The 21,258-nt window shown below is 47.3% G+C and overlaps 32 non-coding genes across 32 annotated transcripts; all 32 read left to right on the top strand.

The window, feature by feature from the left end:
• Window positions 1-403: 403 nt before the first annotated feature.
• Window positions 404-522, top strand: LOC130816595 (5S ribosomal RNA). Its single transcript, XR_009043129.1, has one exon. It is a non-coding gene; the product is annotated as a 5S ribosomal RNA (ribosomal RNA).
• A 557-nt stretch (window positions 523-1,079) lies between these two features.
• LOC130816594 (5S ribosomal RNA) lies at window positions 1,080-1,198 on the top strand. The gene has a single exon (XR_009043128.1). It is a non-coding gene; the product is annotated as a 5S ribosomal RNA (ribosomal RNA).
• Window positions 1,199-1,756: 558 nt separating this feature from the next.
• LOC130817180 (5S ribosomal RNA) lies at window positions 1,757-1,875 on the top strand. The gene has a single exon (XR_009043696.1). It is a non-coding gene; the product is annotated as a 5S ribosomal RNA (ribosomal RNA).
• A 528-nt stretch (window positions 1,876-2,403) lies between these two features.
• On the top strand, window positions 2,404-2,522 carry LOC130817223 (5S ribosomal RNA). Its single transcript, XR_009043737.1, has one exon. It is a non-coding gene; the product is annotated as a 5S ribosomal RNA (ribosomal RNA).
• A 551-nt stretch (window positions 2,523-3,073) lies between these two features.
• On the top strand, window positions 3,074-3,192 carry LOC130817179 (5S ribosomal RNA). Its single transcript, XR_009043695.1, has one exon. It is a non-coding gene; the product is annotated as a 5S ribosomal RNA (ribosomal RNA).
• Window positions 3,193-3,720: 528 nt separating this feature from the next.
• Window positions 3,721-3,839, top strand: LOC130817222 (5S ribosomal RNA). The gene has a single exon (XR_009043736.1). It is a non-coding gene; the product is annotated as a 5S ribosomal RNA (ribosomal RNA).
• Window positions 3,840-4,389: 550 nt separating this feature from the next.
• On the top strand, window positions 4,390-4,508 carry LOC130816640 (5S ribosomal RNA). Its single transcript, XR_009043178.1, has one exon. It is a non-coding gene; the product is annotated as a 5S ribosomal RNA (ribosomal RNA).
• Window positions 4,509-5,065: 557 nt separating this feature from the next.
• On the top strand, window positions 5,066-5,184 carry LOC130816547 (5S ribosomal RNA). Its single transcript, XR_009043075.1, has one exon. It is a non-coding gene; the product is annotated as a 5S ribosomal RNA (ribosomal RNA).
• A 551-nt stretch (window positions 5,185-5,735) lies between these two features.
• On the top strand, window positions 5,736-5,854 carry LOC130817178 (5S ribosomal RNA). The gene has a single exon (XR_009043694.1). It is a non-coding gene; the product is annotated as a 5S ribosomal RNA (ribosomal RNA).
• A 528-nt stretch (window positions 5,855-6,382) lies between these two features.
• Window positions 6,383-6,501, top strand: LOC130817221 (5S ribosomal RNA). The gene has a single exon (XR_009043735.1). It is a non-coding gene; the product is annotated as a 5S ribosomal RNA (ribosomal RNA).
• A 551-nt stretch (window positions 6,502-7,052) lies between these two features.
• LOC130816593 (5S ribosomal RNA) lies at window positions 7,053-7,171 on the top strand. Its single transcript, XR_009043127.1, has one exon. It is a non-coding gene; the product is annotated as a 5S ribosomal RNA (ribosomal RNA).
• A 528-nt stretch (window positions 7,172-7,699) lies between these two features.
• On the top strand, window positions 7,700-7,818 carry LOC130817220 (5S ribosomal RNA). The gene has a single exon (XR_009043734.1). It is a non-coding gene; the product is annotated as a 5S ribosomal RNA (ribosomal RNA).
• Window positions 7,819-8,367: 549 nt separating this feature from the next.
• LOC130816591 (5S ribosomal RNA) lies at window positions 8,368-8,486 on the top strand. The gene has a single exon (XR_009043124.1). It is a non-coding gene; the product is annotated as a 5S ribosomal RNA (ribosomal RNA).
• A 558-nt stretch (window positions 8,487-9,044) lies between these two features.
• On the top strand, window positions 9,045-9,163 carry LOC130816509 (5S ribosomal RNA). Its single transcript, XR_009043038.1, has one exon. It is a non-coding gene; the product is annotated as a 5S ribosomal RNA (ribosomal RNA).
• A 528-nt stretch (window positions 9,164-9,691) lies between these two features.
• On the top strand, window positions 9,692-9,810 carry LOC130817218 (5S ribosomal RNA). The gene has a single exon (XR_009043733.1). It is a non-coding gene; the product is annotated as a 5S ribosomal RNA (ribosomal RNA).
• Window positions 9,811-10,361: 551 nt separating this feature from the next.
• LOC130817177 (5S ribosomal RNA) lies at window positions 10,362-10,480 on the top strand. Its single transcript, XR_009043693.1, has one exon. It is a non-coding gene; the product is annotated as a 5S ribosomal RNA (ribosomal RNA).
• Window positions 10,481-11,008: 528 nt separating this feature from the next.
• On the top strand, window positions 11,009-11,127 carry LOC130817216 (5S ribosomal RNA). The gene has a single exon (XR_009043731.1). It is a non-coding gene; the product is annotated as a 5S ribosomal RNA (ribosomal RNA).
• A 551-nt stretch (window positions 11,128-11,678) lies between these two features.
• On the top strand, window positions 11,679-11,797 carry LOC130816590 (5S ribosomal RNA). The gene has a single exon (XR_009043123.1). It is a non-coding gene; the product is annotated as a 5S ribosomal RNA (ribosomal RNA).
• A 528-nt stretch (window positions 11,798-12,325) lies between these two features.
• Window positions 12,326-12,444, top strand: LOC130817215 (5S ribosomal RNA). The gene has a single exon (XR_009043730.1). It is a non-coding gene; the product is annotated as a 5S ribosomal RNA (ribosomal RNA).
• Window positions 12,445-12,994: 550 nt separating this feature from the next.
• LOC130816589 (5S ribosomal RNA) lies at window positions 12,995-13,113 on the top strand. The gene has a single exon (XR_009043122.1). It is a non-coding gene; the product is annotated as a 5S ribosomal RNA (ribosomal RNA).
• Window positions 13,114-13,671: 558 nt separating this feature from the next.
• LOC130816508 (5S ribosomal RNA) lies at window positions 13,672-13,790 on the top strand. Its single transcript, XR_009043037.1, has one exon. It is a non-coding gene; the product is annotated as a 5S ribosomal RNA (ribosomal RNA).
• A 551-nt stretch (window positions 13,791-14,341) lies between these two features.
• On the top strand, window positions 14,342-14,460 carry LOC130816507 (5S ribosomal RNA). The gene has a single exon (XR_009043036.1). It is a non-coding gene; the product is annotated as a 5S ribosomal RNA (ribosomal RNA).
• Window positions 14,461-14,988: 528 nt separating this feature from the next.
• LOC130817214 (5S ribosomal RNA) lies at window positions 14,989-15,107 on the top strand. The gene has a single exon (XR_009043729.1). It is a non-coding gene; the product is annotated as a 5S ribosomal RNA (ribosomal RNA).
• A 551-nt stretch (window positions 15,108-15,658) lies between these two features.
• Window positions 15,659-15,777, top strand: LOC130817176 (5S ribosomal RNA). The gene has a single exon (XR_009043692.1). It is a non-coding gene; the product is annotated as a 5S ribosomal RNA (ribosomal RNA).
• A 528-nt stretch (window positions 15,778-16,305) lies between these two features.
• Window positions 16,306-16,424, top strand: LOC130817213 (5S ribosomal RNA). The gene has a single exon (XR_009043728.1). It is a non-coding gene; the product is annotated as a 5S ribosomal RNA (ribosomal RNA).
• A 551-nt stretch (window positions 16,425-16,975) lies between these two features.
• LOC130816588 (5S ribosomal RNA) lies at window positions 16,976-17,094 on the top strand. Its single transcript, XR_009043121.1, has one exon. It is a non-coding gene; the product is annotated as a 5S ribosomal RNA (ribosomal RNA).
• A 528-nt stretch (window positions 17,095-17,622) lies between these two features.
• LOC130817212 (5S ribosomal RNA) lies at window positions 17,623-17,741 on the top strand. The gene has a single exon (XR_009043727.1). It is a non-coding gene; the product is annotated as a 5S ribosomal RNA (ribosomal RNA).
• Window positions 17,742-18,290: 549 nt separating this feature from the next.
• LOC130816587 (5S ribosomal RNA) lies at window positions 18,291-18,409 on the top strand. Its single transcript, XR_009043119.1, has one exon. It is a non-coding gene; the product is annotated as a 5S ribosomal RNA (ribosomal RNA).
• Window positions 18,410-18,944: 535 nt separating this feature from the next.
• On the top strand, window positions 18,945-19,063 carry LOC130816343 (5S ribosomal RNA). Its single transcript, XR_009042883.1, has one exon. It is a non-coding gene; the product is annotated as a 5S ribosomal RNA (ribosomal RNA).
• A 551-nt stretch (window positions 19,064-19,614) lies between these two features.
• LOC130816653 (5S ribosomal RNA) lies at window positions 19,615-19,733 on the top strand. Its single transcript, XR_009043190.1, has one exon. It is a non-coding gene; the product is annotated as a 5S ribosomal RNA (ribosomal RNA).
• A 528-nt stretch (window positions 19,734-20,261) lies between these two features.
• On the top strand, window positions 20,262-20,380 carry LOC130817211 (5S ribosomal RNA). Its single transcript, XR_009043726.1, has one exon. It is a non-coding gene; the product is annotated as a 5S ribosomal RNA (ribosomal RNA).
• Window positions 20,381-20,930: 550 nt separating this feature from the next.
• Window positions 20,931-21,049, top strand: LOC130816585 (5S ribosomal RNA). Its single transcript, XR_009043117.1, has one exon. It is a non-coding gene; the product is annotated as a 5S ribosomal RNA (ribosomal RNA).
• The last annotated feature ends 209 nt before the right edge of the window (window positions 21,050-21,258 follow it).

Raw genomic sequence — 21,258 nt, 5'->3', positions numbered from 1 at the left:
AATTTACGGGCACTCGAAGGTAAGGACCCGTTGACGCGGGTCGATGCGCATACGAACGAATTGTTCGAAAGAGGCGTGCATCGGTGCGTTCGTGTAAGCGGAAATTGCACCGGACCCGTCGGAACTCCCCGCGGAAGCGTGCCTGGCAATGATGGCCTCTTGATTTCCAAGTGTTGCGCGGATTTCATAAACATTTTGTCTTTTTTTGTTGCGAGTTCACCTTGCTTTTACATACGGCGGACTCTTTTGGGAATGGGACAATACCGGGAGGGTGAAAAACAGTATTTGGGAAGAAGAAGGCTCGAAAGAGGGGTCTCGGTTGCGAGTTTACGAGCTTTGGAATGCTCTGGGTTTTTTTTTGGTCGGCAATGCGCATGTATACAAATTGTTACGGTGAATGAACGGGTGCGATCATACCAGCACTAATGCACCGGATCCCATCAGAACTCCGCAGTTAAGCGTGCTTGGGCGATAGTAGTACTAGGATGGGTGACCTCCTGGGAAGTCCTCGTGTTGCACCCCTTTTTCCCTTCTTCTTTTTTTTTTTTTTATCGTTTTCATTTGCGAATTCCTTCCGCTCCACTTGAGCAAAAGGAATTTCGGTGATTATAGTAATATACTCTTTGGAATTAATTTTATTTATAAAAATATAACTCGCAACCGGGTCCCGACCTCGAATTTACGGGCACTCGAAGGTAAGGACCCGTTGACGCGGGTCGATGCGCATACGAACGAATTGTTCGAAAGAGGCGTGCATCGGTGCGTTCGTGTAAGCGGAAATTGCACCGGACCCGTCGGAACTCCCCGCGGAAGCGTGCCTGGCAATGATGGCCTCTTGATTTCCAAGTGTTGCGCGGATTTCATAAACATTTTGTCTTTTTTTGTTGCGAGTTCACCTTGCTTTTACATACGGCGGACTCTTTTGGGAATGGGACAATACCGGGAGGGTGAAAAACAGTATTTGGGAAGAAGAAGGCTCGAAAGAGGGGTCTCGGTTGCGAGTTTACGAGCTTTGGAATGCTCTGGGTTTTTTTTTGGTCGGCAATGCGCATGTATACAAATTGTTACGGTGAATGAACGGGTGCGATCATACCAGCACTAATGCACCGGATCCCATCAGAACTCCGCAGTTAAGCGTGCTTGGGCGATAGTAGTACTAGGATGGGTGACCTCCTGGGAAGTCCTCGTGTTGCACCCCTTTTTCCCTTCTTCTTTTTTTTTTTTTTATCGTTTTCATTTGCGAATTCCTTCCGCTCCACTTGAGCAAAAGGAATTTCGGTGATTATAGTAATATACTCTTTGGAAGTAATTTTATTTATAAAAATAAAACTCGCAACCGGGTCCCGACCTCGAATTTACGGGCACTCGAAGGTAAGGACCCGTTGACGCGGGTCGATGCGCATACGAACGAATTGTTCGAAAGAGGCGTGCATCGGTGCGTTCGTGTAAGCGGAAATTGCACCGGACCCGTCGGAACTCCCCGCGGAAGCGTGCCTGGCAATGATGGCCTCTTGATTTCCAAGTGTTGCGCGGATTTCATAAACATTTTGTCTTTTTTTGTTGCGAGTTCACCTTGCTTTTACATACGGCGGACTCTTTTGGGAATGGGACAATACCGGGAGGGTGAAAAACAGTATTTGGGAAGAAGAAGGCTCGAAAGAGGGGTCTCGGTTGCGAGTTTACGAGCTTTGGAATGCTCTGGGTTTTTTTTTTGGTCGGCAATGCGCATGTATACAAATTGTTACGGTGATTGAACGGGTGCGATCATACCAGCACTAATGCACCGGATCCCATCAGAACTCCGCAGTTAAGCGTGCTTGGGCGAGAGTAGTACTAGGATGGGTGACCTCCTGGGAAGTCCTCGTGTTGCACCCCTTTTTCCCTTCTTTTTTTTTTATCGTTTTCATTTGCGAATTCTTTCCGCTCCACTTGAGCAAAAGGAATTTCGGTGATTATAGTAATATACTCTTTGGAAGTAATTTTATTTATAAAAATATAACTCGCAACCGGGTCCCGACCTCGAATTTACGGGCACTCGAAGGTAAGGACCCGTTGACGCGGGTCGATGCGCATACGAACGAATTGTTCGAAAGAGGCGTGCATCGGTGCGTTCGTGTAAGCGGAAATTGCACCGGACCCGTCGGAACTCCCCGCGGAAGCGTGCCTGGCAATGATGGCCTCTTGATTTCCAAGTGTTGCGCGGATTTCATAAACATTTTGTCTTTTTTACAGACGGCGGACTCTTTTGGGAATGGGACAATACCGGGAGGGTGAAAAACAGTGTTTGGGAAGAAGAAGGCTCGAAATAGGGGTCTCGGTTGCGAGTTTACGAGCTTTGGAATGCTCTGGGTTTTTTTTTTGGTCGGCAATGCGCATGTATACAAATTGTTACGGTGAATGAACGGGTGCGATCATACCAGCACTAATGCACCGGATCCCATCAGAACTCCGCAGTTAAGCGTGCTTGGGCGAGAGTAGTACTAGGATGGGTGACCTCCTGGGAAGTCCTCGTGTTGCACCCTTTTTTCCCTTCTTTTTTTTTTATCGTTTTCATTTGCGAATTCTTTCCGCTCCACTTGAGCAAAAGGAATTTCGGTGATTATAGTAATATACTCTTTGGAAGTAATTTTATTTATAAAAATATAACTCGCAACCGGGTCCCGACCTCGAATTTACGGGCACTCGAAGGTAAGGACCCGTTGACGCGGGTCGATGCGCATACGAACGAATTGTTCGAAAGAGGCGTGCATCGGTGCGTTCGTGTAAGCGGAAATTGCACCGGACCCGTCGGAACTCCCCGCGGAAGCGTGCCTGGCAATGATGGCCTCTTGATTTCCAAGTGTTGCGCGGATTTCATAAACATTTTGTCTTTTTTTGTTGCGAGTTCACCTTGCTTTTACATACGGCGGACTCTTTTGGGAATGGGACAATACCGGGAGGGTGAAAAACAGTATTTGGGAAGAAGAAGGCTCGAAAGAGGGGTCTCGGTTGCGAGTTTACGAGCTTTGGAATGCTCTGGGTTTTTTTTTTGGTCGGCAATGCGCATGTATACAAATTGTTACGGTGATTGAACGGGTGCGATCATACCAGCACTAATGCACCGGATCCCATCAGAACTCCGCAGTTAAGCGTGCTTGGGCGAGAGTAGTACTAGGATGGGTGACCTCCTGGGAAGTCCTCGTGTTGCACCCCTTTTTCCCTTCTTTTTTTTTTATCGTTTTCATTTGCGAATTCTTTCCGCTCCACTTGAGCAAAAGGAATTTCGGTGATTATAGTAATATACTCTTTGGAAGTAATTTTATTTATAAAAATATAACTCGCAACCGGGTCCCGACCTCGAATTTACGGGCACTCGAAGGTAAGGACCCGTTGACGCGGGTCGATGCGCATACGAACGAATTGTTCGAAAGAGGCGTGCATCGGTGCGTTCGTGTAAGCGGAAATTGCACCGGACCCGTCGGAACTCCCCGCGGAAGCGTGCCTGGCAATGATGGCCTCTTGATTTCCAAGTGTTGCGCGGATTTCATAAACATTTTGTCTTTTTTACAGACGGCGGACTCTTTTGGGAATGGGACAATACCGGGAGGGTGAAAAACAGTGTTTGGGAAGAAGAAGGCTCGAAATAGGGGTCTCGGTTGCGAGTTTACGAGCTTTGGAATGCTCTGGGTTTTTTTTTTGGTCGGCAATGCGCATGTATACAAATTGTTACGGTGAATGAACGGGTGCGATCATACCAGCACTAATGCACCGGATCCCATCAGAACTCCGCAGTTAAGCGTGCTTGGGCGAGAGTAGTACTAGGATGGGTGACCTCCTGGGAAGTCCTCGTGTTGCACCCTTTTTTCCCTTCTTTTTTTTTTATCGTTTTCATTTGCGAATTCTTTCCGCTCCACTTGAGCAAAAGGAATTTCGGTGATTATAGTAATATACTCTTTGGAAGTAATTTTATTTATAAAAATATAACTCGCAACCGGGTCCCGACCTCGAATTTACGGGCACTCGAAGGTAAGGACCCGTTGACGCGGGTCGATGCGCATACGAACGAATTGTTCGAAAGAGGCGTGCATCGGTGCGTTCGTGTAAGCGGAAATTGCACCGGACCCGTCGGAACTCCCCGCGGAAGCGTGCCTGGCAATGATGGCCTCTTGATTTCCAAGTGTTGCGCGGATTTCATAAACATTTTGTCTTTTTTTGTTGCGAGTTCACCTTGCTTTTACATACGGCGGACTCTTTTGGGAATGGGACAATACCGGGAGGGTGAAAAACAGTATTTGGGAAGAAGAAGGCTCGAAAGAGGGGTCTCGGTTGCGAGTTTACGAGCTTTGGAATGCTCTGGGTTTTTTTTTGGTCGGCAATGCGCATGTATACAAATTGTTACGGTGAATGAACGGGTGCGATCATACCAGCACTAATGCACCGGATCCCATCAGAACTCCGCAGTTAAGTGTGCTTGGGCGATAGTAGTACTAGGATGGGTGACCTCCTGGGAAGTCCTCGTGTTGCACCCCTTTTTCCCTTCTTCTTTTTTTTTTTTTATCGTTTTCATTTGCGAATTCCTTCCGCTCCACTTGAGCAAAAGGAATTTCGGTGATTATAGTAATATACTCTTTGGAAGTAATTTTATTTATAAAAATATAACTCGCAACCGGGTCCCGACCTCGAATTTACGGGCACTCGAAGGTAAGGACCCGTTGACGCGGGTCGATGCGCATACGAACGAATTGTTCGAAAGATGCGTGCATCGGTGCGTTCGTGTAAGCGGAAATTGCACCGGACCCGTCGGAACTCCCCGCGGAAGCGTGCCTGGCAATGATGGCCTCTTGATTTCCAAGTGTTGCGCGGATTTCATAAACATTTTGTCTTTTTTTGTTGCGAGTTCACCTTGCTTTTACATACGGCGGACTCTTTTGGGAATGGGACAATACCGGGAGGGTGAAAAACAGTATTTGGGAAGAAGAAGGCTCGAAAGAGGGGTCTCGGTTGCGAGTTTACGAGCTTTGGAATGCTCTGGGTTTTTTTTTTGGTCGGCAATGCGCATGTATACAAATTGTTACGGTGATTGAACGGGTGCGATCATACCAGCACTAATGCACCGAATCCCATCAGAACTCCGCAGTTAAGCGTGCTTGGGCGAGAGTAGTACTAGGATGGGTGACCTCCTGGGAAGTCCTCGTGTTGCACCCCTTTTTCCCTTCTTTTTTTTTTATCGTTTTCATTTGCGAATTCTTTCCGCTCCACTTGAGCAAAAGGAATTTCGGTGATTATAGTAATATACTCTTTGGAAGTAATTTTATTTATAAAAATATAACTCGCAACAGGGTCCCGACCTCGAATTTACGGGCACTCGAAGGTAAGGACCCGTTGACGCGGGTCGATGCGCATACGAACGAATTGTTCGAAAGAGGCGTGCATCGGTGCGTTCGTGTAAGCGGAAATTGCACCGGACCCGTCGGAACTCCCCGCGGAAGCGTGCCTGGCAATGATGGCCTCTTGATTTCCAAGTGTTGCGCGGATTTCATAAACATTTTGTCTTTTTTTGTTGCGAGTTCACCTTGCTTTTACATACGGCGGACTCTTTTGGGAATGGGACAATACCGGGAGGGTGAAAAACAGTATTTGGGAAGAAGAAGGCTCGAAAGAGGGGTCTCGGTTGCGAGTTTACGAGCTTTGGAATGCTCTGGGTTTTTTTTTTGGTCGGCAATGCGCATGTATACAAATTGTTACGGTGATTGAACGGGTGCGATCATACCAGCACTAATGCACCGGATCCCATCAGAACTCCGCAGTTAAGCGTGCTTGGGCGAGAGTAGTACTAGGATGGGTGACCTCCTGGGAAGTCCTCGTGTTGCACCCCTTTTTCCCTTCTTTTTTTTTTATCGTTTTCATTTGCGAATTCTTTCCGCTCCACTTGAGCAAAAGGAATTTCGGTGATTATTGTAATATACTCTTTGGAAGTAATTTTATTTATAAAAATATAACTCGCAACCGGGTCCCGACCTCGAATTTACGGGCACTCGAAGGTAAGGACCCGTTGACGCGGGTCGATGCGCATACGAACGAATTGTTCGAAAGAGGCGTGCATCGGTGCGTTCGTGTAAGCGGAAATTGCACCGGACCCGTCGGAACTCCCCGCGGAAGCGTGCCTGGCAATGATGGCCTCTTGATTTCCAAGTGTTGCGCGGATTTCATAAACATTTTGTCTTTTTTACAGACGGCGGACTCTTTTGGGAATGGGACAATACCGGGAGGGTGAAAAACAGTGTTTGGGAAGAAGAAGGCTCGAAATAGGGGTCTCGGTTGCGAGTTTACGAGCTTTGGAATGCTCTGGGTTTTTTTTTTGGTCGGCAATGCGCATGTATACAAATTGTTACGGTGAATGAACGGGTGCGATCATACCAGCACTAATGCACCGGATCCCATCAGAACTCCGCAGTTAAGCGTGCTTGGGCGAGAGTAGTACTAGGATGGGTGACCTCCTGGGAAGTCCTCGTGTTGCACCCTTTTTTCCCTTCTTTTTTTTTTATCGTTTTCATTTGCGAATTCTTTCCGCTCCACTTGAGCAAAAGGAATTTCGGTGATTATAGTAATATACTCTTTGGAAGTAATTTTATTTATAAAAATATAACTCGCAACCGGGTCCCGACCTCGAATTTACGGGCACTCGAAGGTAAGGACCCGTTGACGCGGGTCGATGCGCATACGAACGAATTGTTCGAAAGAGGCGTGCATCGGTGCGTTCGTGTAAGCGGAAATTGCACCGGACCCGTCGGAACTCCCCGCGGAAGCGTGCCTGGCAATGATGGCCTCTTGATTTCCAAGTGTTGCGCGGATTTCATAAACATTTTGTCTTTTTTTGTTGCGAGTTCACCTTGCTTTTACATACGGCGGACTCTTTTGGGAATGGGACAATACCGGGAGGGTGAAAAACAGTATTTGGGAAGAAGAAGGCTCGAAAGAGGGGTCTCGGTTGCGAGTTTACGAGCTTTGGAATGCTCTGGGTTTTTTTTTTGGTCGGCAATGCGCATGTATACAAATTGTTACGGTGATTGAACGGGTGCGATCATACCAGCACTAATGCACCGGATCCCATCAGAACTCCGCAGTTAAGCGTGCTTGGGCGATAGTAGTACTAGGATGGGTGACCTCCTGGGAAGTCCTCGTGTTGCACCCCTTTTTCCCTTCTTTTTTTTTTATCGTTTTCATTTGCGAATTCTTTCCGCTCCACTTGAGCAAAAGGAATTTCGGTGATTATAGTAATATACTCTTCGGAAGTAATTTTATTTATAAAAATATAACTCGCAACCGGGTCCCGACCTCGAATTTACGGGCACTCGAAGGTAAGGACCCGTTGACGCGGGTCGATGCGCATACGAACGAATTGTTCGAAAGAGGCGTGCATCGGTGCGTTCGTGTAAGCGGAAATTGCACCGGACCCGTCGGAACTCCCCGCGGAAGCGTGCCTGGCAATGATGGCCTCTTGATTTCCAAGTGTTGCGCGGATTTCATAAACATTTTGTCTTTTTTACAGACGGCGGACTCTTTTGGGAATGGGACAATACCGGGAGGGTGAAAAACAGTGTTTGGGAAGAAGAAGGCTCGAAATAGGGGTCTCGGTTGCGAGTTTACGAGCTTTGGAATGCTCTGGGTTTTTTTTTTGGTCGGCAATGCGCATGTATACAAATTGTTACGGTGAATGAACGGGTGCGATCATACCAGCACTAATGCACCGGATCCCATCAGAACTCCGCAGTTAAGCGTGCTTGGGCGAGAGTAGTACTAGGATGGGTGACCTCCTGGGAAGTCCTCGTGTTGCACCCTTTTTTCCCTTCTTTTTTTTTATCGTTTTCATTTGCGAATTCTTTCCGCTCCACTTGAGCAAAAGGAATTTCGGTGATTATAGTAATATACTCTTTGGAAGTAATTTTATTTATAAAAATATAACTCGCAACCGGGTCCCGACCTCGAATTTACGGGCACTCGAAGGTAAGGACCCGTTGACGCGGGTCGATGCGCATACGAACGAATTGTTCGAAAGAGGCGTGCATCGGTGCGTTCGTGTAAGCGGAAATTGCACCGGACCCGTCGGAACTCCCCGCGGAAGCGTGCCTGGCAATGATGGCCTCTTGATTTCCAAGTGTTGCGCGGATTTCATAAACATTTTGTCTTTTTTTGTTGCGAGTTCACCTTGCTTTTACATACGGCGGACTCTTTTGGGAATGGGACAATACCGGGAGGGTGAAAAACAGTATTTGGGAAGAAGAAGGCTCGAAAGAGGGGTCTCGGTTGCGAGTTTACGAGCTTTGGAATGCTCTGGGTTTTTTTTTGGTCGGCAATGCGCATGTATACAAATTGTTACGGTGAATGAACGGGTGCGATCATACCAGCACTAATGCACCGGATCCCATCAGAACTCCGCAGTTAAGCGTGCTTGGGCGATAGTAGTACTAGGATGGGTGACCTCCTGGGAAGTCCTCGTGTTGCACCCCTTTTTCCCTTCTTCTTTTTTTTTTTTTTATCGTTTTCATTTGCGAATTCCTTCCGCTCCACTTGAGCAAAAGGAATTTCGGTGATTATAGTAATATACTCTTTGGAAGTAATTTTATTTATAAAAATATAACTCGCAACCGGGTCCCGACCTCGAATTTACGGGCACTCGAAGGTAAGGACCCGTTGACGCGGGTCGATGCGCATACGAACGAATTGTTCGAAAGAGGCGTGCATCGGTGCGTTCGTGTAAGCGGAAATTGCACCGGACCCGTCGGAACTCCCCGCGGAAGCGTGCCTGGCAATGATGGCCTCTTGATTTCCAAGTGTTGCGCGGATTTCATAAACATTTTGTCTTTTTTTGTTGCGAGTTCACCTTGCTTTTACATACGGCGGACTCTTTTGGGAATGGGACAATACCGGGAGGGTGAAAAACAGTATTTGGGAAGAAGAAGGCTCGAAAGAGGGGTCTCGGTTGCGAGTTTACGAGCTTTGGAATGCTCTGGGTTTTTTTTTTGGTCGGCAATGCGCATGTATACAAATTGTTACGGTGATTGAACGGGTGCGATCATACCAGCACTAATGCACCGGATCGCATCAGAACTCCGCAGTTAAGCGTGCTTGGGCGAGAGTAGTACTAGGATGGGTGACCTCCTGGGAAGTCCTCGTGTTGCACCCCTTTTTCCCTTCTTTTTTTTTTATCGTTTTCATTTGCGAATTCTTTCCGCTCCACTTGAGCAAAAGGAATTTCGGTGATTATAGTAATATACTCTTTGGAAGTAATTTTATTTATAAAAATATAACTCGCAACCGGGTCCCGACCTCGAATTTACGGGCACTCGAAGGTAAGGACCCGTTGACGCGGGTCGATGCGCATACGAACGAATTGTTCGAAAGAGGCGTGCATCGGTGCGTTCGTGTAAGCGGAAATTGCACCGGACCCGTCGGAACTCCCCGCGGAAGCGTGCCTGGCAATGATGGCCTCTTGATTTCCAAGTGTTGCGCGGATTTCATAAACATTTTGTCTTTTTTACAGACGGCGGACTCTTTTGGGAATGGGACAATACCGGGAGGGTGAAAAACAGTGTTTGGGAAGAAGAAGGCTCGAAATAGGGGTCTCGGTTGCGAGTTTACGAGCTTTGGAATGCTCTGGGTTTTTTTTTTGGTCGGCAATGCGCATGTATACAAATTGTTACGGTGAATGAACGGGTGCGATCATACCAGCACTAATGCACCGGATCCCATCAGAACTCCGCAGTTAAGCGTGCTTGGGCGAGAGTAGTACTAGGATGGGTGACCTCCTGGGAAGTCCTCGTGTTGCACCCTTTTTTCCCTTCTTTTTTTTTTATCGTTTTCATTTGCGAATTCTTTCCGCTCCACTTGAGCAAAAGGAATTTCGGTGATTATAGTAATATACTCTTTGGAAGTAATTTTATTTATAAAAATATAACTCGCAACCGGGTCCCGACCTCGAATTTACGGGCACTCGAAGGTAAGGACCCGTTGACGCGGGTCGATGCGCATACGAACGAATTGTTCGAAAGAGGCGTGCATCGGTGCGTTCGTGTAAGCGGAAATTGCACCGGACCCGTCGGAACTCCCCGCGGAAGCGTGCCTGGCAATGATGGCCTCTTGATTTCCAAGTGTTGCGCGGATTTCATAAACATTTTGTCTTTTTTTGTTGCGAGTTCACCTTGCTTTTACATACGGCGGACTCTTTTGGGAATGGGACAATACCGGGAGGGTGAAAAACAGTATTTGGGAAGAAGAAGGCTCGAAAGAGGGGTCTCGGTTGCGAGTTTACGAGCTTTGGAATGCTCTGGGTTTTTTTTTTGGTCGGCAATGCGCATGTATACAAATTGTTACGGTGATTGAACGGGTGCGATCATACCAGCACTAATGCACCGGATCCCATCAGAACTCCGCAGTTAAGCGTGCTTGGGCGAGAGTAGTACTAGGATGGGTGACCTCCTGGGAAGTCCTCGTGTTGCACCCCTTTTTCCCTTCTTTTTTTTTTATCGTTTTCATTTGCGAATTCTTTCCGCTCCACTTGAGCAAAAGGAATTTCGGTGATTATAGTAATATACTCTTTGGAAGTAATTTTATTTATAAAAATATAACTCGCAACCGGGTCCCGACCTCGAATTTACGGGCACTCGAAGGTAAGGACCCGTTGACGCGGGTCGATGCGCATACGAACGAATTGTTCGAAAGAGGCGTGCATCGGTGCGTTCGTGTAAGCGGAAATTGCACCGGACCCGTCGGAACTCCCCGCGGAAGCGTGCCTGGCAATGATGGCCTCTTGATTTCCAAGTGTTGCGCGGATTTCATAAACATTTTGTCTTTTTTACAGACGGCGGACTCTTTTGGGAATGGGACAATACCGGGAGGGTGAAAAACAGTGTTTGGGAAGAAGAAGGCTCGAAATAGGGGTCTCGGTTGCGAGTTTACGAGCTTTGGAATGCTCTGGGTTTTTTTTTTGGTCGGCAATGCGCATGTATACAAATTGTTACGGTGAATGAACGGGTGCGATCATACCAGCACTAATGCACCGGATCCCATCAGAACTCCGCAGTTAAGCGTGCTTGGGCGAGAGTAGTACTAGGATGGGTGACCTCCTGGGAAGTCCTCGTGTTGCACCCTTTTTTCCCTTCTTTTTTTTTTATCGTTTTCATTTGCGAATTCTTTCCGCTCCACTTGAGCAAAAGGAATTTCGGTGATTATAGTAATATACTCTTTGGAAGTAATTTTATTTATAAAAATATAACTCGCAACCGGGTCCCGACCTCGAATTTACGGGCACTCGAAGGTAAGGACCCGTTGACGCGGGTCGATGCGCATACGAACGAATTGTTCGAAAGAGGCGTGCATCGGTGCGTTCGTGTAAGCGGAAATTGCACCGGACCCGTCGGAACTCCCCGCGGAAGCGTGCCTGGCAATGATGGCCTCTTGATTTCCAAGTGTTGCGCGGATTTCATAAACATTTTGTCTTTTTTTGTTGCGAGTTCACCTTGCTTTTACATACGGCGGACTCTTTTGGGAATGGGACAATACCGGGAGGGTGAAAAACAGTATTTGGGAAGAAGAAGGCTCGAAAAAGGGGTCTCGGTTGCGAGTTTACGAGCTTTGGAATGCTCTGGGTTTTTTTTTTGGTCGGCAATGCGCATGTATACAAATTGTTACGGTGATTGAACGGGTGCGATCATACCAGCACTAATGCACCGGATCCCATCAGAACTCCGCAGTTAAGCGTGCTTGGGCGATAGTAGTACTAGGATGGGTGACCTCCTGGGAAGTCCTCGTGTTGCACCCCTTTTTCCCTTCTTTTTTTTTTATCGTTTTCATTTGCGAATTCTTTCCGCTCCACTTGAGCAAAAGGAATTTCGGTGATTATAGTAATATACTCTTTGGAAGTAATTTTATTTATAAAAATATAACTCGCAACCGGGTCCCGACCTCGAATTTACGGGCACTCGAAGGTAAGGACCCGTTGACGCGGGTCGATGCGCATACGAACGAATTGTTCGAAAGAGGCGTGCATCGGTGCGTTCGTGTAAGCGGAAATTGCACCGGACCCGTCGGAACTCCCCGCGGAAGCGTGCCTGGCAATGATGGCCTCTTGATTTCCAAGTGTTGCGCGGATTTCATAAACATTTTGTCTTTTTTACAGACGGCGGACTCTTTTGGGAATGGGACAATACCGGGAGGGTGAAAAACAGTGTTTGGGAAGAAGAAGGCTCGAAATAGGGGTCTCGGTTGCGAGTTTACGAGCTTTGGAATGCTCTGGGTTTTTTTTTTGGTCGGCAATGCGCATGTATACAAATTGTTACGGTGAATGAACGGGTGCGATCATACCAGCACTAATGCACCGGATCCCATCAGAACTCCGCAGTTAAGCGTGCTTGGGCGAGAGTAGTACTAGGATGGGTGACCTCCTGGGAAGTCCTCGTGTTGCACCCTTTTTTCCCTTCTTTTTTTTTTATCGTTTTCATTTGCGAATTCTTTCCGCTCCACTTGAGCAAAAGGAATTTCGGTGATTATAGTAATATACTCTTTGGAAGTAATTTTATTTATAAAAATATAACTCGCAACCGGGTCCCGACCTCGAATTTACGGGCACTCGAAGGTAAGGACCCGTTGACGCGGGTCGATGCGCATACGAACGAATTGTTCGAAAGAGGCGTGCATCGGTGCGTTCGTGTAAGCGGAAATTGCACCGGACCCGTCGGAACTCCCCGCGGAAGCGTGCCTGGCAATGATGGCCTCTTGATTTCCAAGTGTTGCGCGGATTTCATAAACATTTTGTCTTTTTTTGTTGCGAGTTCACCTTGCTTTTACATACGGCGGACTCTTTTGGGAATGGGACAATACCGGGAGGGTGAAAAACAGTATTTGGGAAGAAGAAGGCTCGAAAGAGGGGTCTCGGTTGCGAGTTTACGAGCTTTGGAATGCTCTGGGTTTTTTTTTGGTCGGCAATGCGCATGTATACAAATTGTTACGGTGAATGAACGGGTGCGATCATACCAGCACTAATGCACCGGATCCCATCAGAACTCCGCAGTTAAGCGTGCTTGGGCGATAGTAGTACTAGGATGGGTGACCTCCTGGGAAGTCCTCGTGTTGCACCCCTTTTTCCCTTCTTCTTTTTTTTTTTTTTATCGTTTTCATTTGCGAATTCCTTCCGCTCCACTTGAGCAAAAGGAATTTCGGTGATTATAGTAATATACTCTTTGGAAGTAATTTTATTTATAAAAATATAACTCGCAACCGGGTCCCGACCTCGAATTTACGGGCACTCGAAGGTAAGGACCCGTTGACGCGGGTCGATGCGCATACGAACGAATTGTTCGAAAGAGGCGTGCATCGGTGCGTTCGTGTAAGCGGAAATTGCACCGGACCCGTCGGAACTCCCCGCGGAAGCGTGCCTGGCAATGATGGCCTCTTGATTTCCAAGTGTTGCGCGGATTTCATAAACATTTTGTCTTTTTTTGTTGCGAGTTCACCTTGCTTTTACATACGGCGGACTCTTTTGGGAATGGGACAATACCGGGAGGGTGAAAAACAGTATTTGGGAAGAAGAAGGCTCGAAAGAGGGGTCTCGGTTGCGAGTTTACGAGCTTTGGAATGCTCTGGGTTTTTTTTTTGGTCGGCAATGCGCATGTATACAAATTGTTACGGTGATTGAACGGGTGCGATCATACCAGCACTAATGCACCGGATCGCATCAGAACTCCGCAGTTAAGCGTGCTTGGGCGAGAGTAGTACTAGGATGGGTGACCTCCTGGGAAGTCCTCGTGTTGCACCCCTTTTTCCCTTCTTTTTTTTTTATCGTTTTCATTTGCGAATTCTTTCCGCTCCACTTGAGCAAAAGGAATTTCGGTGATTATAGTAATATACTCTTTGGAAGTAATTTTATTTATAAAAATATAACTCGCAACCGGGTCCCGACCTCGAATTTACGGGCACTCGAAGGTAAGGACCCGTTGACGCGGGTCGATGCGCATACGAACGAATTGTTCGAAAGAGGCGTGCATCGGTGCGTTCGTGTAAGCGGAAATTGCACCGGACCCGTCGGAACTCCCCGCGGAAGCGTGCCTGGCAATGATGGCCTCTTGATTTCCAAGTGTTGCGCGGATTTCATAAACATTTTGTCTTTTTTTGTTGCGAGTTCACCTTGCTTTTACATACGGCGGACTCTTTTGGGAATGGGACAATACCGGGAGGGTGAAAAACAGTATTTGGGAAGAAGAAGGCTCGAAAGAGGGGTCTCGGTTGCGAGTTTACGAGCTTTGGAATGCTCTGGGTTTTTTTTTTGGTCGGCAATGCGCATGTATACAAATTGTTACGGTGATTGAACGGGTGCGATCATACCAGCACTAATGCACCGGATCGCATCAGAACTCCGCAGTTAAGCGTGCTTGGGCGAGAGTAGTACTAGGATGGGTGACCTCCTGGGAAGTCCTCGTGTTGCACCCCTTTTTCCCTTCTTTTTTTTTTATCGTTTTCATTTGCGAATTCTTTCCGCTCCACTTGAGCAAAAGGAATTTCGGTGATTATAGTAATATACTCTTTGGAAGTAATTTTATTTATAAAAATATAACTCGCAATCGGGTCCCGACCTCGAATTTACGGGCACTCGAAGGTAAGGACCCGTTGACGCGGGTCGATGCGCATACGAACGAATTGTTCGAAAGAGGCGTGCATCGGTGCGTTCGTGTAAGCGGAAATTGCACCGGACCCGTCGGAACTCCCCGCGGAAGCGTGCCTGGCAATGATGGCCTCTTGATTTCCAAGTGTTGCGCGGATTTCATAAACATTTTGTCTTTTTTACAGACGGCGGACTCTTTTGGGAATGGGACAATACCGGGAGGGTGAAAAACAGTGTTTGGGAAGAAGAAGGCTCGAAATAGGGGTCTCGGTTGCGAGTTTACGAGCTTTGGAATGCTCTGGGTTTTTTTTTTGGTCGGCAATGCGCATGTATACAAATTGTTACGGTGAATGAACGGGTGCGATCATACCAGCACTAATGCACCGGATCCCATCAGAACTCCGCAGTTAAGCGTGCTTGGGCGAGAGTAGTACTAGGATGGGTGACCTCCTGGGAAGTCCTCGTGTTGCACCCTTTTTTCCCTTCTTTTTTTTTTATCGTTTTCATTTGCGAATTCTTTCCGCTCCACTTGAGCAAAAGGAATTTCGGTGATTATAGTAATATACTCTTTGGAAGTAATTTTATTTATAAAAATATAACTCGCAACCGGGTCCCGACCTCGAATTTACGGGCACTCGAAGGTAAGGACCCGTTGACGCGGGTCGATGCGCATACGAACGAATTGTTCGAAAGAGGCGTGCATCGGTGCGTTCGTGTAAGCGGAAATTGCACCGGACCCGTCGGAACTCCCCGCGGAAGCGTGCCTGGCAATGATGGCCTCTTGATTTCCAAGTGTTGCGCGGATTTCATAAACATTTTGTCTTTTTTTGTTGCGAGTTCACCTTGCTTTTACATACGGCGGACTCTTTTGGGAATGGGACAATACCGGGAGGGTGAAAAACAGTATTTGGGAAGAAGAAGGCTCGAAAGAGGGGTCTCGGTTGCGAGTTTACGAGCTTTGGAATGCTCTGGGTTTTTTTTTTGGTCGGCAATGCGCATGTATACAAATTGTTACGGTGATTGAACGGGTGCGATCATACCAGCACTAATGCACCGGATCCCATCAGAACTCCGCAGTTAAGCGTGCTTGGGCGAGAGTAGTACTAGGATGGGTGACCTCCTGGGAAGTCCTCGTGTTGCACCCCTTTTTCCCTTCTTTTTTTTTTATCGTTTTCATTTGCGAATTCTTTCCGCTCCACTTGAGCAAAAGGAATTTCGGTGATTATAGTAATATACTCTTTGGAAGTAATTTTATTTATAAAAATATAACTCGCAACCGGGTCCCGACCTCGAATTTACGGGCACTCGAAGGTAAGGACCCGTTGACGCGGGTCGATGCGCATACGAACGAATTGTTCGAAAGAGGCGTGCATCGGTGCGTTCGTGTAAGCGGAAATTGCACCGGACCCGTCGGAACTCCCCGCGGAAGCGTGCCTGGCAATGATGGCCTCTTGATTTCCAAGTGTTGCGCGGATTTCATAAACATTTTGTCTTTTTTACAGACGGCGGACTCTTTTGGGAATGGGACAATACCGGGAGGGTGAAAAACAGTGTTTGGGAAGAAGAAGGCTCGAAATAGGGGTCTCGGTTGCGAGTTTACGAGCTTTGGAATGCTCTGGGTTTTTTTTTTGGTCGGCAATGCGCATGTATACAAATTGTTACGGTGAATGAACGGGTGCGATCATACCAGCACTAATGCACCGGATCCCATCAGAACTCCGCAGTTAAGCGTGCTTGGGCGAGAGTAGTACTAGGATGGGTGACCTCCTGGGAAGTCCTCGTGTTGCACCCTTTTTTCCCTTCTTTTTTTTTTATCGTTTTCATTTGCGAATTCTTTCCGCTCCACTTGAGCAAAAGGAATTTCGGTGATTATAGTAATATACTCTTTGGAAGTAATTTTATTTATAAAAATATAACTCGCAACCGGGTCCCGACCTCGAATTTACGGGCACTCGAAGGTAAGGACCCGTTGACGCGGGTCGATGCGCATACGAACGAATTGTTCGAAAGAGGCGTGCATCGGTGCGTTCGTGTAAGCGGAAATTGCACCGGACCCGTCGGAACTCCCCGCGGAAGCGTGCCTGGCAATGATGGCCTCTTGATTTCCAAGTGTTGCGCGGATTTCATAAACATTTTGTCTTTTTTTGTTGCGAGTTCACCTTGCTTTTACATACGGCGGACTCTTTTGGGAATGGGACAATACCGGGAGGGTGAAAAACAGTATTTGGGAAGAAGAAGGCTCGAAAGAGGGGTCTCGGTTGCGAGTTTACGAGCTTTGGAATGCTCTGGGTTTTTTTTTTGGTCGGCAATGCGCATGTATACAAATTGTTACGGTGATTGAACGGGTGCGATCATACCAGCACTAATGCACCGGATCCCATCAGAACTCCGCAGTTAAGCGTGCTTGGGCGATAGTAGTACTAGGATGGGTGACCTCCTGGGAAGTCCTCGTGTTGCACCCCTTTTTCCCTTCTTTTTTTTTTATCGTTTTCATTTGCGAATTCTTTCCGCTCCACTTGAGCAAAAGGAATTTCGGTGATTATAGTAATATACTCTTTGGAAGTAATTTTATTTATAAAAATATAACTCGCAACCGGGTCCCGACCTCGAATTTACGGGCACTCGAAGGTAAGGACCCGTTGACGCGGGTCGATGCGCATACGAACGAATTGTTCGAAAGAGGCGTGCATCGGTGCGTTCGTGTAAGCGGAAATTGCACCGGACCCGTCGGAACTCCCCGCGGAAGCGTGCCTGGCAATGATGGCCTCTTGATTTCCAAGTGTTGCGCGGATTTCATAAACATTTTGTCTTTTTTACAGACGGCGGACTCTTTTGGGAATGGGACAATACCGGGAGGGTGAAAAACAGTGTTTGGGAAGAAGAAGGCTCGAAATAGGGGTCTCGGTTGCGAGTTTACGAGCTTTGGAATGCTCTGGGTTTTTTTTTTGGTCGGCAATGCGCATGTATACAAATTGTTACGGTGAATGAACGGGTGCGATCATACCAGCACTAATGCACCGGATCCCATCAGAACTCCGCAGTTAAGCGTGCTTGGGCGAGAGTAGTACTAGGATGGGTGACCTCCTGGGAAGTCCTCGTGTTGCACCCTTTTTTCCCTTCTTTTTTTTTTATCGTTTTCATTTGCGAATTCTTTCCGCTCCACTTGAGCAAAAGGAATTTCGGTGATTATAGTAATATACTCTTTGGAAGTAATTTTATTTATAAAAATATAACTCGCAACCGGGTCCCGACCTCGAATTTACGGGCACTCGAAGGTAAGGACCCGTTGACGCGGGTCGATGCGCATACGAACGAATTGTTCGAAAGAGGCGTGCATCGGTGCGTTCGTGTAAGCGGAAATTGCACCGGACCCGTCGGAACTCCCCGCGGAAGCGTGCCTGGCAATGATGGCCTCTTGATTTCCAAGTGTTGCGCGGATTTCATAAACATTTTGTCTTTTTTTGTTGCGAGTTCACCTTGCTTTTACATACGGCGGACTCTTTTGGGAATGGGACAATACCGGGAGGGTGAAAAACAGTATTTGGGAAGAAGAAGGCTCGAAAGAGGGGTCTCGGTTGCGAGTTTACGAGCTTTGGAATGCTCTGGGTTTTTTTTGGTCGGCAATGCGCATGTATACAAATTGTTACGGTGAATGAACGGGTGCGATCATACCAGCACTAATGCACCGGATCCCATCAGAACTCCGCAGTTAAGCGTGCTTGGGCGATAGTAGTACTAGGATGGGTGACCTCCTGGGAAGTCCTCGTGTTGCACCCCTTTTTCCCTTCTTCTTTTTTTTTTTTTTATCGTTTTCATTTGCGAATTCCTTCCGCTCCACTTGAGCAAAAGGAATTTCGGTGATTATAGTAATATACTCTTTGGAAGTAATTTTATTTATAAAAATATAACTCGCAACCGGGTCCCGACCTCGAATTTACGGGCACTCGAAGGTAAGGACCCGTTGACGCGGGTCGATGCGCATACGAACGAATTGTTCGAAAGAGGCGTGCATCGGTGCGTTCGTGTAAGCGGAAATTGCACCGGACCCGTCGGAACTCCCCGCGGAAGCGTGCCTGGCAATGATGGCCTCTTGATTTCCAAGTGTTGCGCGGATTTCATAAACATTTTGTCTTTTTTACAGACGGCGGACTCTTTTGGGAATGGGACAATACCGGGAGGGTGAAAAACAGTGTTTGGGAAGAAGAAGGCTCGAAATAGGGGTCTCGGTTGCGAGTTTACGAGCTTTGGAATGCTCTGGGTTTTTTTTTTGGTCGGCAATGCGCATGTATACAAATTGTTACGGTGAATGAACGGGTGCGATCATACCAGCACTAATGCACCGGATCCCATCAGATCTCCGCAGTTAAGCGTGCTTGGGCGAGAGTAGTACTAGGATGGGTGACCTCCTGGGAAGTCCTCGTGTTGCACCCTTTTTTCCCTTCTTTTTTTTTTATCGTTTTCATTTGCGAATTCTTTCCGCTCCACTTGAGCAAAAGGAATTTCGGTGATTATAGTAATATACTCTTTGGAAGTAATTTTATTTATAAAAATATAACTCGCAACCGGGTCCCGACCTCGAATTTACGGGCACTCGAAGGTAAGGACCCGTTGACGCGGGTCGATGCGCATACGAACGAATTGTTCGAAAGAGGCGTGCATCGGTGCGTTCGTGTAAGCGGAAATTGCACCGGACCCGTCGGAACTCCCCGCGGAAGCGTGCCTGGCAATGATGGCCTCTTGATTTCCAAGTGTTGCGCGGATTTCATAAACATTTTGTCTTTTTTTGTTGCGAGTTCACCTTGCTTTTACATACGGCGGACTCTTTTGGGAATGGGACAATACCGGGAGGGTGAAAAACAGTATTTGGGAAGAAGAAGGCTCGAAAGAGGGGTCTCGGTTGCGAGTTTACGAGCTTTGGAATGCTCTGGGTTTTTTTTTTGGTCGGCAATGCGCATGTATACAAATTGTTACGGTGATTGAACGGGTGCGATCATACCAGCACTAATGCACCGGATCCCATCAGAACTCTGCAGTTAAGCGTGCTTGGGCGATAGTAGTACTAGGATGGGTGACCTCCTGGGAAGTCCTCGTGTTGCACCCCTTTTTCCCTTCTTTTTTTTTTATCGTTTTCATTTGCGAATTCTTTCCGCTCCACTTGAGCAAAAGGAATTTCGGTGATTATAGTAATATACTCTTCGGAAGTAATTTTATTTATAAAAATATAACTCGCAACCGGGTCCCGACCTCGAATTTACGGGCACTCGAAGGTAAGGACCCGTTGACGCGGGTCGATGCGCATACGAACGAATTGTTCGAAAGAGGCGTGCATCGGTGCGTTCGTGTAAGCGGAAATTGCACCGGACCCGTCGGAACTCCCCGCGGAAGCGTGCCTGGCAATGATGGCCTCTTGATTTCCAAGTGTTGCGCGGATTTCATAAACATTTTGTCTTTTTTACAGACGGCGGACTCTTTTGGGAATGGGACAATACCGGGAGGGTGAAAAACAGTGTTTGGGAAGAAGAAGGCTCGAAATAGGGGTCTCGGTTGCGAGTTTACGAGCTTTGGAATGCTCTGGGTTTTTTTTTTGGTCGGCAATGCGCATGTATACAAATTGTTACGGTGAATGAACGGGTGCGATCATACCAGCACTAATGCACCGGATCCCATCAGAACTCCGCAGTTAAGCGTGCTTGGGCGAGAGTAGTACTAGGATGGGTGACCTCCTGGGAAGTCCTCGTGTTGCACCCTTTTTTCCCTTCTTTTTTTTTTATCGTTTTCATTTGCGAATTCTTTCCGCTCCACTTGAGCAAAAGGAATTTCGGTGATTATAGTAATATACTCTTTGGAAGTAATTTTATTTATAAAAATATAACTCGCAACCGGGTCCCGACCTCGAATTTACGGGCACTCGAAGGTAAGGACCCGTTGACGCGGGTCGATGCGCATACGAACGAATTGTTCGAAAGAGGCGTGCATCGGTGCGTTCGTGTAAGCGGAAATTGCACCGGACCCGTCGGAACTCCCCGCGGAAGCGTGCCTGGCAATGATGGCCTCTTGATTTCCAAGTGTTGCGCGGATTTCATAAACATTTTGTCTTTTTTTGTTGCGAGTTCACCTTGCTTTTACATACGGCGGACTCTTTTGGGAATGGGACAATACCGGGAGGGTGAAAAACAGTATTTGGGAAGAAGAAGGCTCGAAAGAGGGGTCTCGGTTGCGAGTTTACGAGCTTTGGAATGCTCTGGGTTTTTTTTTGGTCGGCAATGCGCATGTATACAAATTGTTACGGTGAATGAACGGGTGCGATCATACCAGCACTAATGCACCGGATCCCATCAGAACTCCGCAGTTAAGCGTGCTTGGGCGATAGTAGTACTAGGATGGGTGACCTCCTGGGAAGTCCTCGTGTTGCACCCCTTTTTCCCTTCTTCTTTTTTTTTTTTTTATCGTTTTCATTTGCGAATTCCTTCCGCTCCACTTGAGCAAAAGGAATTTCGGTGATTATAGTAATATACTCTTTGGAAGTAATTTTATTTATAAAAATATAACTCGCAACCGGGTCCCGACCTCGAATTTACGGGCACTCGAAGGTAAGGACCCGTTGACGCGGGTCGATGCGCATACGA

Source organism: Amaranthus tricolor, chromosome 6 (assembly GCF_026212465.1).
Source record: "Amaranthus tricolor cultivar Red isolate AtriRed21 chromosome 6, ASM2621246v1, whole genome shotgun sequence".
In the NCBI taxonomy this organism is placed as follows: domain Eukaryota; kingdom Viridiplantae; phylum Streptophyta; class Magnoliopsida; order Caryophyllales; family Amaranthaceae; genus Amaranthus; species Amaranthus tricolor.
Note: the sequence above shows the minus strand (reverse complement) of the source record. Positions and strands in the feature narration are given on the sequence as shown.